The sequence below is a fragment of the Acyrthosiphon pisum genome, chromosome X (genome assembly GCF_005508785.2).
Source record: "Acyrthosiphon pisum isolate AL4f chromosome X, pea_aphid_22Mar2018_4r6ur, whole genome shotgun sequence".
Taxonomy (NCBI): domain Eukaryota; kingdom Metazoa; phylum Arthropoda; class Insecta; order Hemiptera; family Aphididae; genus Acyrthosiphon; species Acyrthosiphon pisum.
Window position 1 is genome coordinate 102,433,019 of NC_042493.1, and position 13,616 is coordinate 102,446,634.

Below are 13,616 nucleotides of genomic sequence, written 5' to 3' on the forward strand. Positions count from 1 at the left end.
CACGAGTTAAAGATATTTTTATTTTGTTTTATCGTGCTTTTAATATTTAGTTTAAAATTTATTATATAGTTGACATTGTAGGTAATTTATTTTATAACTTAATTAACATTGTAGGTACTCATTTTGAAAAATAAATATGATTCCGGCGAATACAGTTAATAGGTACAACTGTATTCGCCAGACATATTATTATGTTTAGAATTAAATCCACACGCATGCGCAGATCAATGGTTAAGTGGTCAGACGTAGCAAGTATTAAAATCACGCTACCAGGGACTCATGGTCTAATCGTCATTTTTCATCAGTTTCGGCGGCGGCGGTTGTTGCAATGACTATAATAGGCAGAAGTAGCTCCTCGCTCTTACATTCTGTTACATCATAGAAAAATATTATAGTTTGTCTAACTACTGTTATAATTACACATTTATAATAAATACAATAATATTTCTCTATTCGTATTAATCGATCGATTGTTAAGCCCCGTTCACACGATCAAATAATTTGTCAAATATTTGATGTATGTCAAACTTCAAATATTTTAGAAATGGTTTTTTAATATTTGGAGTTTGACAAACGTAAAATATTTGACAAATTATTTGATCGTGTGAACGGGGCTTTATAGTAGTTAATCTTAATAATTGGGCCACTTCCGTTTGAAATTAAAAATACGGATACGTAAAAGGTAATATTAGAGACGCCACTTCGACAGCTGCTGTCTCATATTATTATCAAACTGAACAAAAATAATAATAATAATAATATCAGGTTGGTCGAGGTTGATCGGGATGGTAAAACAGACGAACTAAACCAATAAATAGTTAGTCGGAGTACCAGGGACTCATGGCTAAATTGTTACTTTTCCTCAGTATCGGCGGCGGCTCGGCGGCTGATGTGACGCCGCGCGCAGCAGTTGTAGCTACGCGCACAACGGCAATCATCGAAAATATGATCGGTTACAACGTTTCTGCAATTTATTCTTACAACGTTACTATGAGTCACTGAGTTACTGAGTACAAATAAACCATCACGCGTCGTTTTTAGCAACTTTTATCATCCAAATAACGCTCATTACGATCACCTAAGGTGTGATTAAAAATGAATAATTTAATACGTATACCAATATTAAAAATCACGGAAATCGCTGAGGGAATAAATTTGCCAAATGCAAATAGAATTCAATAGGTTGATTCACTACAGCCATTGATGTATAATTAAAGTATATAATCAATGTTACTCAGTCTAGTTACTACTAAATACTAATGTATGCGTACAATTTTGATTTGACGAACAACTGGATAATTAAAATACGTGGATAGCTAAAAATTATAAAATAATAAATTGTATTATGCTGTAATAGGTGTATTAATTTATTTAAATTGGAATTTAACTGTTTAACTTAAACTGTTTATGAATTACGATGAAAAACTATTATATCCACATATAAAGTCATTCTAAGTAAATAAATAATAATCATTCATATATAATTTATATAGTTTATTTTTAGCATTCTAACTGAAATGTACACACTACACATATTATAAATTTATATATAACGCTTTTGTTTGTTGGTTTATTATTATAACACATTCTAAATGTTTATTATTTTCGTGCATAAAACATGTTTAGTAATAACTTACTGAAAAAACAAATACAATAGTCAATAGTCAAATTGTAAAATTATTAGATTTGATACCTATGTAAATAAACTTATTACTTCTATCATGTAGAGAATATGATAATATATATAAAATATAATATTTTATGAAAATATCAAGTACCTATTTACCTACGGTAAATAGTTTTTGAATTACTACAAAATACGTAAAATAATTCTATGATGATTAGTAAATTTACGGGTGAATATCAACTATTAAGTATCGATGAAGTATAGAATAGTATAGTATAGTATGTCGATATTCAAACGTGGAATTAACACGCACGTACAAACGTGATTTATTCAAAAATAATGTCCAATGCGTTTAGTATAAATAATAAAGTAGGTAGACAAAGATAATAGCATCTTATTTTTAAAATTTTACGCAGTGGCGTAGTCAGGGTGGAAAATCCACCCCAAATTGCCGTATTAGTTTGAATGATGGACGTTTAGACGCATCGCACATGGACCTAAAAGCCAACATGTTTGGGTACAAATAGATACAACATTTAAACACATAGAATAAAAGTCGGTGCACACGTATTGCATACCAAGTCAGGTAAACGAACCTTTTTGAACGAATTGCGTCCCAGACGAATTTCGTGTTACTTTTACACTTAATATTTTTTTAGTGGTTTCCAAATTTGTTTTTAATTTTGATAATAATTTTAAATTTTTTATCAATACCTAAAAATAATAAATTAAATATTTATTTTAAAAATAAAATTATTATATGAAAACTAGCTTTTAATGGTTTGTACTTTTATAGATATTTTTGAAAAAATATTACGGACTTTCCAATCAATATGTAACTATGGATTATATGCGAGACACTATATATCAGATAACATCGTACAACACCACAAATATAAATACCTACAGAAAATATTATAATAATATGTGATTTATACTACCTACCTATGATATTATATTTTTACAATTAAATTTTTTTTTTAAATATGTGGATATGACGATTTATATTAAGATATTAAGTTTTCATAGAAGTTATTTTATAACATTACCTGGTAAATCTGGGGGTAAGTCAGTCTAATCAGAGAACGTAAGGGTAAACATAATACATATAGGTATACAATATTAGACAATATATCTTTATTACACCTGTATCAATAATATATAATATAATATATGACTACCATACTACAGATTTCTTTATAGTTTTTAACTGTGGTACCTAAGTGGTAAGTTCCAATGCAAATAAGAAGATTTAATATGCAATTGTGTTTATAAACATTAGATACAGTCAGTGGCGGCTCGTGGGTTTTTAATGAAGTAGTGCACATCCAAAAAAAATACACGAATAAATAATAATAATATAATATTAATATACGTTAATGTCGGTCGTCGATGAAAAACAGAAATACGATTGTCACGATTAATGTTTTGAATTTCCGATAATGATCGACTACTGACTAGCTAATATTATCAGCTGATAATCGGAATATAATAAATAAACGAGACTACGAGAGTAAAAATAAACTTTAATAACATAATAATGCCGATGCCGACGCGCAACGACGCTGCTGCGACGCGACGTCGAAAATAATTCGCTGAAAACAATTTAATTGGCTATGTGCACACCAATTCCATTATTGCTTTAATTTTTACACTGTACAAATGTGCACAACGATTGTGTGCACAACTGCAGTACTGCCACTATAATAGTATACTATAATAATACACGCCGATACCGTTCCTTCGCGGACGGCCGTTTAGCAGTCGAAATAACCCACTCCAAATATTAAATATAATATTATTATATTATTATTTTCTTTATATTCTGAATTTACATTTTTATATTTTGAAAATAATCCTAATTACATAGCAGGTACTTAGTTCATAGTTGTATTATTGTGATTTATGTTTTCAATTTTTCTTGAGGTTGGGTAGGTACCTAGTGCACGTGCACTTGTGCACATACACACGAGCCGCCACTGGATACAGTATAATATGTACCTATATGTATAATACTAAATTAGGTACCTACTTATTAAGTATTTTCGACTTACTCATCTAATCATTTTCAATTTCTCATAAATGTATTCTGATTAAAACACTTTTTCCACTGACAAAGAGTACCTACATCCATTTTATTTCAAAACGGTAATAAGCATTTATTAATATACACGAATGGGTTGAAGATGGCGAGTTAGTAAAATGTGAAAATGCACCACTGTCAAACGATGAACAACGCAATAAACTTTGGATAAATCAAAACAGTGAATCTTATGATGCTCTAAAAAAAATAATCACAGCTAAAGATTTTATTAAAGACTTGGCACATGCTAAACATTTTATTCATACAGGAGACTAGAGTCATATCATAATGTCAGACTTAAATATAATATGTCTTAAAAAATTCATCTGAAATACAACGGTATGTATATTCAATCAATTTCGGCAACTATTGACCACAATAGTAATTTAAATAAAAATCCGATCGGGGAAAAAGTAGTATATTCAAAGAGCCTTCGAAAATGTACAATAAAAACTCGTTTTGAACCAACAAAATCAGAGTGGCGGCATGTTATATTAGAAAGTCTACAAACTGCAATTAGAAGTGGACCTGTTGATTGTGAACAGTTCACATACAGTAATAAAAACGCGCCTAAAAATATGGCTCCAGTAACTAAACCTGATTTAGACGATTTAAAAGCGAAACGATTTTCAAGATTTTCGTATAATAAGTAGATTTTTTTTTCGCTAGTTAATTTAAAATATTAAAAATATGTCACTATAGCAAACATTTTTATTAAATATATTGTTAATATTATTTTTTTTACAATTTGTACCTGGGAACAGTAGCTATATAAATTTAAATTTAAATTGTCAAAAAAAATTAAAAGTTGTAAAACAGTTACATTACTAAAATCCCGACTAAAATTATATTGTTCATTAATACAGAAAATCGTTTCTGATGGTAGAACATTAGAATCTTTGAACCCTACGAAATTTCCTATACCTAAATTTTACAAAACAATACCTATTTATTAAAAACTTGTTTTTTTTTATTTTAGATACATATAGGTCATAGGTAGCAATATTTTTTTTTTATTATAAAAATAGGTTTTTTTTCTAAATAATACAATGCAATTATATATTCGGATAATATGTTATCAGAATACTTAATTGTATTGTATTATTTAAAATTATTTTTTTGTTCCATAATGTTCATAAATATATATACCTATGTACCTAGTTTGTTTAATATAGGTTTATGAATTTAGGGTTACCAACCTTTATCAAGTTTGGACCACGAGTTTACCCAGTGAGTAAATTGTTTATAACAGATGAATTTCCATTTTTTGTTATCCAGCATAAGGAAGTTGTTATGTTTCTTTCGATTTTTAGTCTAAACGTTCATTTGCCGGCATGTAATATTTAAAATTTCCTCATCCAATATAATTTCAGAAAATGATTTATTTAATGTAATGCATTTTTTACAGAATTTTTTATCTGGACAAAGTTTTTGTAAATTTTCAAATTCAATACAACAAACGCACTCACGATCGGTTCTTAAATTCACACACTTCTCACATGAACACCATTCGTTCACTGGTGTTACCTGGGGTGTTACAGAACTGTTTTTGATACAAAAATTTGTATTTAAAAATTCGTTAGCGAAAATCATCGGATTGAAATTACTGTCAATATCGTTGATTGTTGGCTCAAAACTATATGGCTATAATGTCATGTCAGTATGTCACAAATTAGTTTGAAAGCACTAACAAAACTTTAATTTTATACAGCAAAAACATATTATAAAGGTTGTAATGTTGTATGTGTGTGTTGTGTGTTTAGAAGACTCACGACTGACAAGCGACTGCTTGATAAATACTGATATGAATACAATACACATAAAGTTATGTTACTAACTACGGCCTAAATATTATAATAATTTATTATCATTTGTCTAAAAATAACTTTGTACAAATAGACACAATAATTAACCACCACAATAACATTGTTGAGGTATTGAACACGAACGGCGTACGTAAGTATAGAAATTAACAAATCTAATAATAGTAAGATATTGCTAAGAAAGTTTATCATTTGTTTATAAATAAACCGTTTAATAATTCTACTATAAAATAATATAATATTAAAAATTTAGTTCTAAAGCTTTAAATATTTATAAAGGTCTACATCAATAAATTGAGTATTACCAGAGTTATAGGCGTTTAAACAGCGAGAGTCGTATTTTTCCCGTAAAATCGTGTACACAGTAATCGGTGGCGGCGAAATTAGGACGTCACGCGTATTTTTCAAATGCCCATAACTGGCTAAATATTGGACGCTAACAGTTTTTAGTGGAGCCAATAGTCTGTTATTATTTGGTTTTATTCTCGGTTTTATTTCACAAAATTATGAAAAAAAATAATATATTTTCAGTTGTGTAGTCCTTTAAGTGTTTTAATGGTTTTTGAACTTTTGAGGAGTGATACTTAAAATTATTTAAAATTAATACATATTGTGAAGGAAATTGATAGCTGTTTTTTGCTTTCGTCAGTCATTATAATTGTCAATTAAATTTTATTTGGTGGTCAAAAAGTCTGAAAATGTAAGGTTTCTGATAAATTTATAGGATAGCAGTTGAAAAATACTGAAAATACATAGGCACGAATTTTATTTATAAGAAATTAAAGTTCAAATTTTGACAAGATGTATCAAAATTTCAAAAATTATCAACTGTTGTAATTAAAAAATTATAAAATGTTCAGTTTTTATAATTAAGAGTTGAAAATTTAAAACAAAAATTCTCATAAATAATTCATACTGTAACTAAAAAATCTTAAAAATATACTCGAAAATATATAAACACATTTATTTTTTATAGATATTTAAAATGTGAACAAAATTACATATTTAAACCAAAACTATCGATTTTCCTGTAACTTAATTTTAAAATCGGTGTATAATTAACTTGATGTTAACACCGTGTGGCACTTTTTCAAAAATTCTAAAAAAATAAATAGAGTTCCAACAAATGGCAGTACCTTTTCAACAACATCCAACAAATCATGTAGAACCATTTTGGATGGTTTTTGGAACTTTTAAAAAAAGTTGCCCGATGGTGTGAAGTAAGCGGCACTTTTTAAAAAATTCGTATAAAATAAATAGTTCCAACAAATGGCGGGACCTTTCCAACAACGTTTATTGATTTTTCATCAAACCGATTTTTATTGAATTAAAATAATAAAAAAATTCAATAAAAAGATCTATATTTGATAAAAAAAATTTGTTAGAAAATTCGTACATTATAAAAAAAATTGTTTTTTATCGATTTTTTTAACAATTTTTTTTTAAGATTTATATTTAATTAAAAAATTTTAATGTTTATCATCATGTTTTATCTAAAAATTTTTTATTTAAGTCCGAATTTTTTACCAAAAATATTTTGATAAATTTAGATTTTTTATTGATTTTAGATTTTTTATTACAGTTTTTTGATTGATTTTTTATCAAACATAATTTATTTAAAAATTTAATTCAATTTCGATTTTTATTAAAAAAGAAATTGAATAGGTACAAATCTGTTTGATGAAAAATTCATAATTTAAAAGATCTATAATTTACAAAATATTAATACAATTTTTCGATAAAACAAGATTTATATAAAATCTTTATTAAATTAAAATATTAAAAAAATTCTGCTTGATAAAAATCAATAAAAAATATTTAATAAAAAAATCCAAAATTAATAAAAAAATCTATATTTGATAAAAAATACGTACCTTATAAAAAAAACGAAATTGAATTAAATTCAAATTAAATATATTACCTATAACATGTTGATAATTCAATTTCAAATAGTTAAAGTTAATACAGTAGGTTTAATGTATCCTAATATAAAAATGTATTGTATCCTGGGGGGGGGCTGACCAAAATTGAAAAAAAAATTCTCCAAAATTCCAATTTTTATTTGGTTAATATTGGCGTTGGTTTGGAATGGATCGGACAAAGCGGGGGGCTGCGTGAAGTTAGGCCCCCCAAATCATTTTTTTTAGTTTGCGAGCGTGCACTAAATTTGCAAATTCTAAAAACCGATTTGCAATTATTTGCAATTAATTTGCTAAATGTTGGCGCTGGTTTGAAATGAATCCGCCAAAGTGGGGGCGCTAACTTCATGGTCATGTTTGTTATTCATATTTCCATTAGTTACAAAAAAAAATTATTATTATTATTTTCATCACCACCACGTAATTTTCCTCTAACCCCGTAACTTTCTAAATTTTTTCTTTCATATTATCCTCCTGCTGACAATAACAAACACAAGAAATAATGAATATCAAGTAGGCAATCCATCTGCTATAAGTGCAACTCAGCCACCTTGGTAGACAATGTGCGAAAATTCGATTTGATGCATTCTTGTACCTGATCTGTCCGAATAACTTTCGGCCACCAACAACAAATAAATAGGTACTAATTAGTAATTTCTACTAATTATTTTTTATATAACCTATAGCAACCATTTATAAACAACAATTTCCATCGTAAATCTCAAAATCCCTGTTTGAGCACTTCCCCGGGTTGGGCTTGATGGATCCAATTGTGAATCTAAAGGCATTCAAGCCTCGATTCAAGCACACACAACAAACTTCATTCAAATCGGTCCGGCCGTAGGAGATTTTCAGTGACGTACATGTACAGTAGTATTATATATATACAGTGTGTCCCAGAAATCCCGTATCACCCTTAGTATCTTCGTGGAAAATCAATATATTTAAATCGAGATTTAAATGCAATTTTTTTACAGTAATAAGTATGGAAATTCTGATTGAATAACACAATATTCGATTTTTTTTCAAAAATTTATTTTAGGAAAATACATTTATTAAATTTCCAAGATAGCTATTTTGTTGATCATGTTTTTTAAAACAGTTCAAAAAAAAAAAATATTAAAATTTAATGAAAATCGCCCAAGTTATGGCTAATTATTATTGTGAATTTCTAAGAATAATAGTTATGTTACCTATGCATACGGCATTAGCAAAATACGGTTCGCATGTTCATTATTAAAATCACGCTGATTTTTCTGCTAAAATTAAAAATAATAATTAGCCCTAACTTGGGCAATTTTCATTAAATTTTAATATTTTATTTTTTTGAATTGTTTTAAAAAATATGATCAACAAAATGGCTATCTTGGAATTTTAATAAATTTATTTTTCTAAAAAAAAATTTTGATAATTTTTGAATTTTTGAAAAAAAAAATCGAATATTATTTTATTCAATCAGAATTTCCATACTTATTACTGTAAAAAAATTGCATTTAAATATATTGATTTTCCACAGAGATACTAAGAGTGATACGGTACTTCTGGGACCTACTGTATATTATTATAAAGATAACAATTAAGTATTAACAATGTTTGCGCTGCCGGCTATTTGCTGGCATTTGGCCGGGCAACTAATAATAATATAAGAGTTGTGCGGTGTTCACAACTTTGGACGGGATAGGTGACTCAGTATAAATATCAGTAATAACAATACGTATTAAATAATTGATTACAATAAACTATAATATAGCACGACAAATGTGCAAATGTCGGCCGGCGAAGACGTCTGTTCCCGAGCGCAACTCGAAACAATAATAATTCAGCCGACTGATAGGTATTAGGTGTAATAATAATAAATTACCTATCGGCACGTCGTGCTCCGCGGTGGGGCGGTGTATAGGCGGCGGCGGCGGCGACTGCAACAGCTGCTGCGACGATGTCGATGACACGCAGGCGAACGGGGGGGGGGGGGGGCAGCGGCGTTACCGGACGACGGCGATTGACCGGATTACGTAATGCGCAAATGACATAATCATGGCGCTGAGATCAGCGTCGCGCGAGGGATAATGTACACAATAATTATATCGACGATGAACGATATATGACGTGCTTTGTCGGAATCAGACGACAACCGAAGAGCCGACGCAACGGGATGACACGTGCCCGAATATTGGCGGCGAACGCGCAACGGACGACAACTCGTCGATAATCGATACGACGAAAACGGCGTCGAAGACACAATAAATTATTACGTCGGACGCCGCGACAACGAACTAACACGACGTGCGAAATAAATATTATGTGATATAAATGCGCGGATTACTATAGCACATCACGAGGTGGTCGCTAAGCGGCATCGAAACAACGGACGGCCGCGACACACTCCTGGAGCGTAGGAAAAAGACAACTAGACAAGTTCTAAGTCGCCGCCGGCGGCGACTTGGTCGGAGCGGTCCGTAGTCCGCGGGCCGCGCGATGCGCCGTCTCGCGGACCGGTTGTCAAATGTTGTAATGAAAACGGCGGCAAGTTCGAACGAACGACGTTACGCGCGTAAAAATAACTGACGGATTTGTCATTTGCATACTACACGTCTATACACGGTTCATCGAAATTGTTGATAAAAATCATTTGTAGTGTTCTCGGAAAAAGATTTTTTCTCGACGCGATATGAGATATTACATTTTCTTAATCAGTAACCGCGCGCGTCCACACACAAGCGTTATTCCGTTATTACTTATAATAGTTATTAGTAGGGATGAGAAGTTATAGGATTTGCATATTTTTTTCTGTATCTTTTATCTATAGCTAGGTAAGCTAAAAATCTGTTCTATAACCTAATGACTTGAAATTTGGTATTTAAATTCTGCATTATTTTGCATATATTGGTAGTTTTCTTAAAAGTTGCATATTCGTGGTTTTTTTGTGCATAAAAATGCATATTTAGTAAAATTATTTATACATTAATTACTTATTAGTATAGGTATTAATATATACTTCGGCCCACGAGAGTCCATACGTAAAAACGCGTCCGTCGCTGAGCATCGGCATGTTGTCGAATAGTGGAAATTGCATCATTGCGTCACGTATTACTGTCGCGGTGTACGTATGGACTCTCGTGGGCCAGACTGTAGTTCATAATATTTTGTTATACCTACTCTTAAAATTATTATTTTTATTATGGATTGTACTAAAGTAAAATCCTAGCAACAATGCAACATACCTACCACCACTACCTGGTACCTATTTGTGCTGTAGGCAAGGCTGGGCAAGTTAATGATTTTTAGCAACTCAGTTAAGTTAATATGCACCAATAACAAAAAGTCAAAAGTTAATTTAACTATAGGTTAACTCTTAGGTTAAAAAACAATACACACTTTTTGTTAGCTTTTTATTAAGTAAAAAATAAGTTAATTTGTTTATAGAACGTTAACGTACTTTTTTTCATCCCAAAACTAAATTGTAGGCTATAGTGTTAATATTTTATACAGTATTTTTATATAAGTTAGATTCGAATGATATACATTTTTACTTTAAACAATTCATGGTAAATATACCCCCCCCCCTCAAAGTACCGACTATATTCGCTTTCCTATCAGAAAAGATACTCTTGAAGAAAATCTAAGTACTGTCCTAAAAGGTAATAACAGACACAAAAAATAAATAAAAAATAAAAAAAAACACACATCATTGTAAAATCAATACATTCATCGTTCCACTCAGAACCTAAAATACGCTCATGAAAATTATACGCCGGTACCATTTCAAAAAATACACGAGGATAATGTTTAATTTTTTTGTGATCGGTCGAATTTGAGCGCTGAGTATGTTGTAATGTAGAGGTATAATATAAATTATAATCAATGCAACTCTTATGTAGAAATAAACATCAAAACTTCGCGTCTCCGCGTCAGATTATATTCACTCTATTGGATATTATTTTAATGTTTTAAATACCAAAAATAAAAAATATTTTTATTTTATTTAAAAATTAATTATTAATACTTACAAAACTGATAAATAATACAAGTTAATTAATGCAATAATGAAATGCTAACAAATATGACAAGAACTTTTATTTTCCAAAAACAAATTAGGTACCTACGAAAATAAAAACAAATAAGTATCTATCCAACTACTTGGTAAATAACAAAAAAAACTCTTATTTATAGACAATAAATATAAAAATAACATAAGCAACTTTTAATACTAGCTGGTAGGTGGGTTATATACTTCCGTGATGTTCTATGAAAACCATTTGGCAATTCTAGATACCGTAATTACGTAAATGAAGCGTGACAAGAAATAATAAAATATGTGTGGCTAACGCGAGATGCAAGAAGGTAATTTATGAGACGTCCTTGCCACGCAAATACGTTATGACTAGGGCTAGGAAAATAAAGCACTAAAAACCTACAATAAAGGAATTAAAAAATTGCCAATAATGCTACAAAAAAAAGCATTTTAACCAAGAAAATGCAACTAAAAAAGACTTAAACATTTTTAAGTTTAACTGAAAAATATTTTTAATATCAAAAAATAATTTATTAAACACATTTTTATATGTTCACACTAAGTAATTCTTAGAACAACTAAGTACAATTTATAAATATTGAAAAAAATAAATTAAAAACCGTTTTATTAAATGTCGATAAATGTCAACGTATTACGTAACCATTACTCCCCACTCGGTAATCACTTTGACAAAATCTAAGAATCTATTTTCAGAAATATTTTCCGATAAGGCAATAATATTTCACTACGAAATCATAAAATAAGTATATATAATAACACAATTAAAATAAATTAATAAATAATAATTTAGATAAATATGTACGTCAATGTTCTAAAAATGTTAAATATGCGTATAATTACAAAAAAAATCTAATAAACTGACAAAAAAGTACCAAAAAAGCATTTATTTACGAATATCATAAGAAAATGCAAAAAAAGCAAAAATCAAAATTGCATATTTGAACTCTGTGATGAATGAATCGAATTTTGTTTTTGATTAGCTATGCCTCTGTACTCTGTAGTACTATGAAAGAAAATGCAAATGCTACAAAATCCTAGCCCTAGTTATGACGCTATATGTACCTACTTTTAAAAATTTTTAAAGGTCTTCACTAATTATAAAATATATTATGTACAGTGTGTAAAAAGTCTGACATTTTTTTGTATCATAGAAGTTGAGAACAAATAAAATTAATTTGTGCCATTTCAAAACATACCAGGGAAAATTCTTAATATTTTTGTGATTGGTCGAATAGCAGTGGTATTAAAGCTGGAAGCAAATCCCTTGCACAGTACTGAGTGAGCACTAATGTAGTGTAATATTTAATAGAAATTATAATCAATGCCACTCTTGACCTGGAAATGAAGGTCAAAACTTCGCGTCTCCACGTCGGATTATGTTAACACATAATATTATGTTTATTAGTTTATGACTATGTTTAAATTCACGTTTTTTTCATTTTGGCCATTATTGTACACGATTTATGTATTTATCGTTTAATTAAAAACGAGTACGCTTGCGTTTGAATCAATCCTTGTGTAACTACTATAACTAGCCTGTAACCTGGAGTCTATCGAATCTGAAATAATATTTTGTTCAATGGCTCTAAGCCTCTAAATTAGTTACCCCCCCCCCCCCACTTTTTTTTGCCCTATCCCCTTTTATATTTTTAAAAATCTCACTACCCCCCTCCCGGATTTTTGATTTAGCATTTGATATCTGCACGAACATTTTTGATCAGACCCCCACACAATGATTAAATTTTGTTTTTATTTTTTTTTTAATAGCCACTCCACCCGTAATTTGGTTGTAAAAATGGTTTCGTGCGATAAACAACATTTTACAAAACGTGAACATTTAATAGTATCTATCGGTCGTAGTGGTTTTATTATTTGGATAACAATCATTGGATTGAGAACATTTAGTTTTGTTGAGACAAGTTACTAAGGAAAACTTATCACGTAGGTACATACATTACACATAGTACCTTATAATTTATTATTAATTATAGAATCACCTTTTTTAATTTAATCAAAAGTAAAATATTGAACTAGAATAACGATAGGTATGGCGGAAAACTGTCATAGGTTGCATAATCCAGATAAATCAGTTACCATTTTCTGTAATATTTACACGTTTCCGTTCACCTTT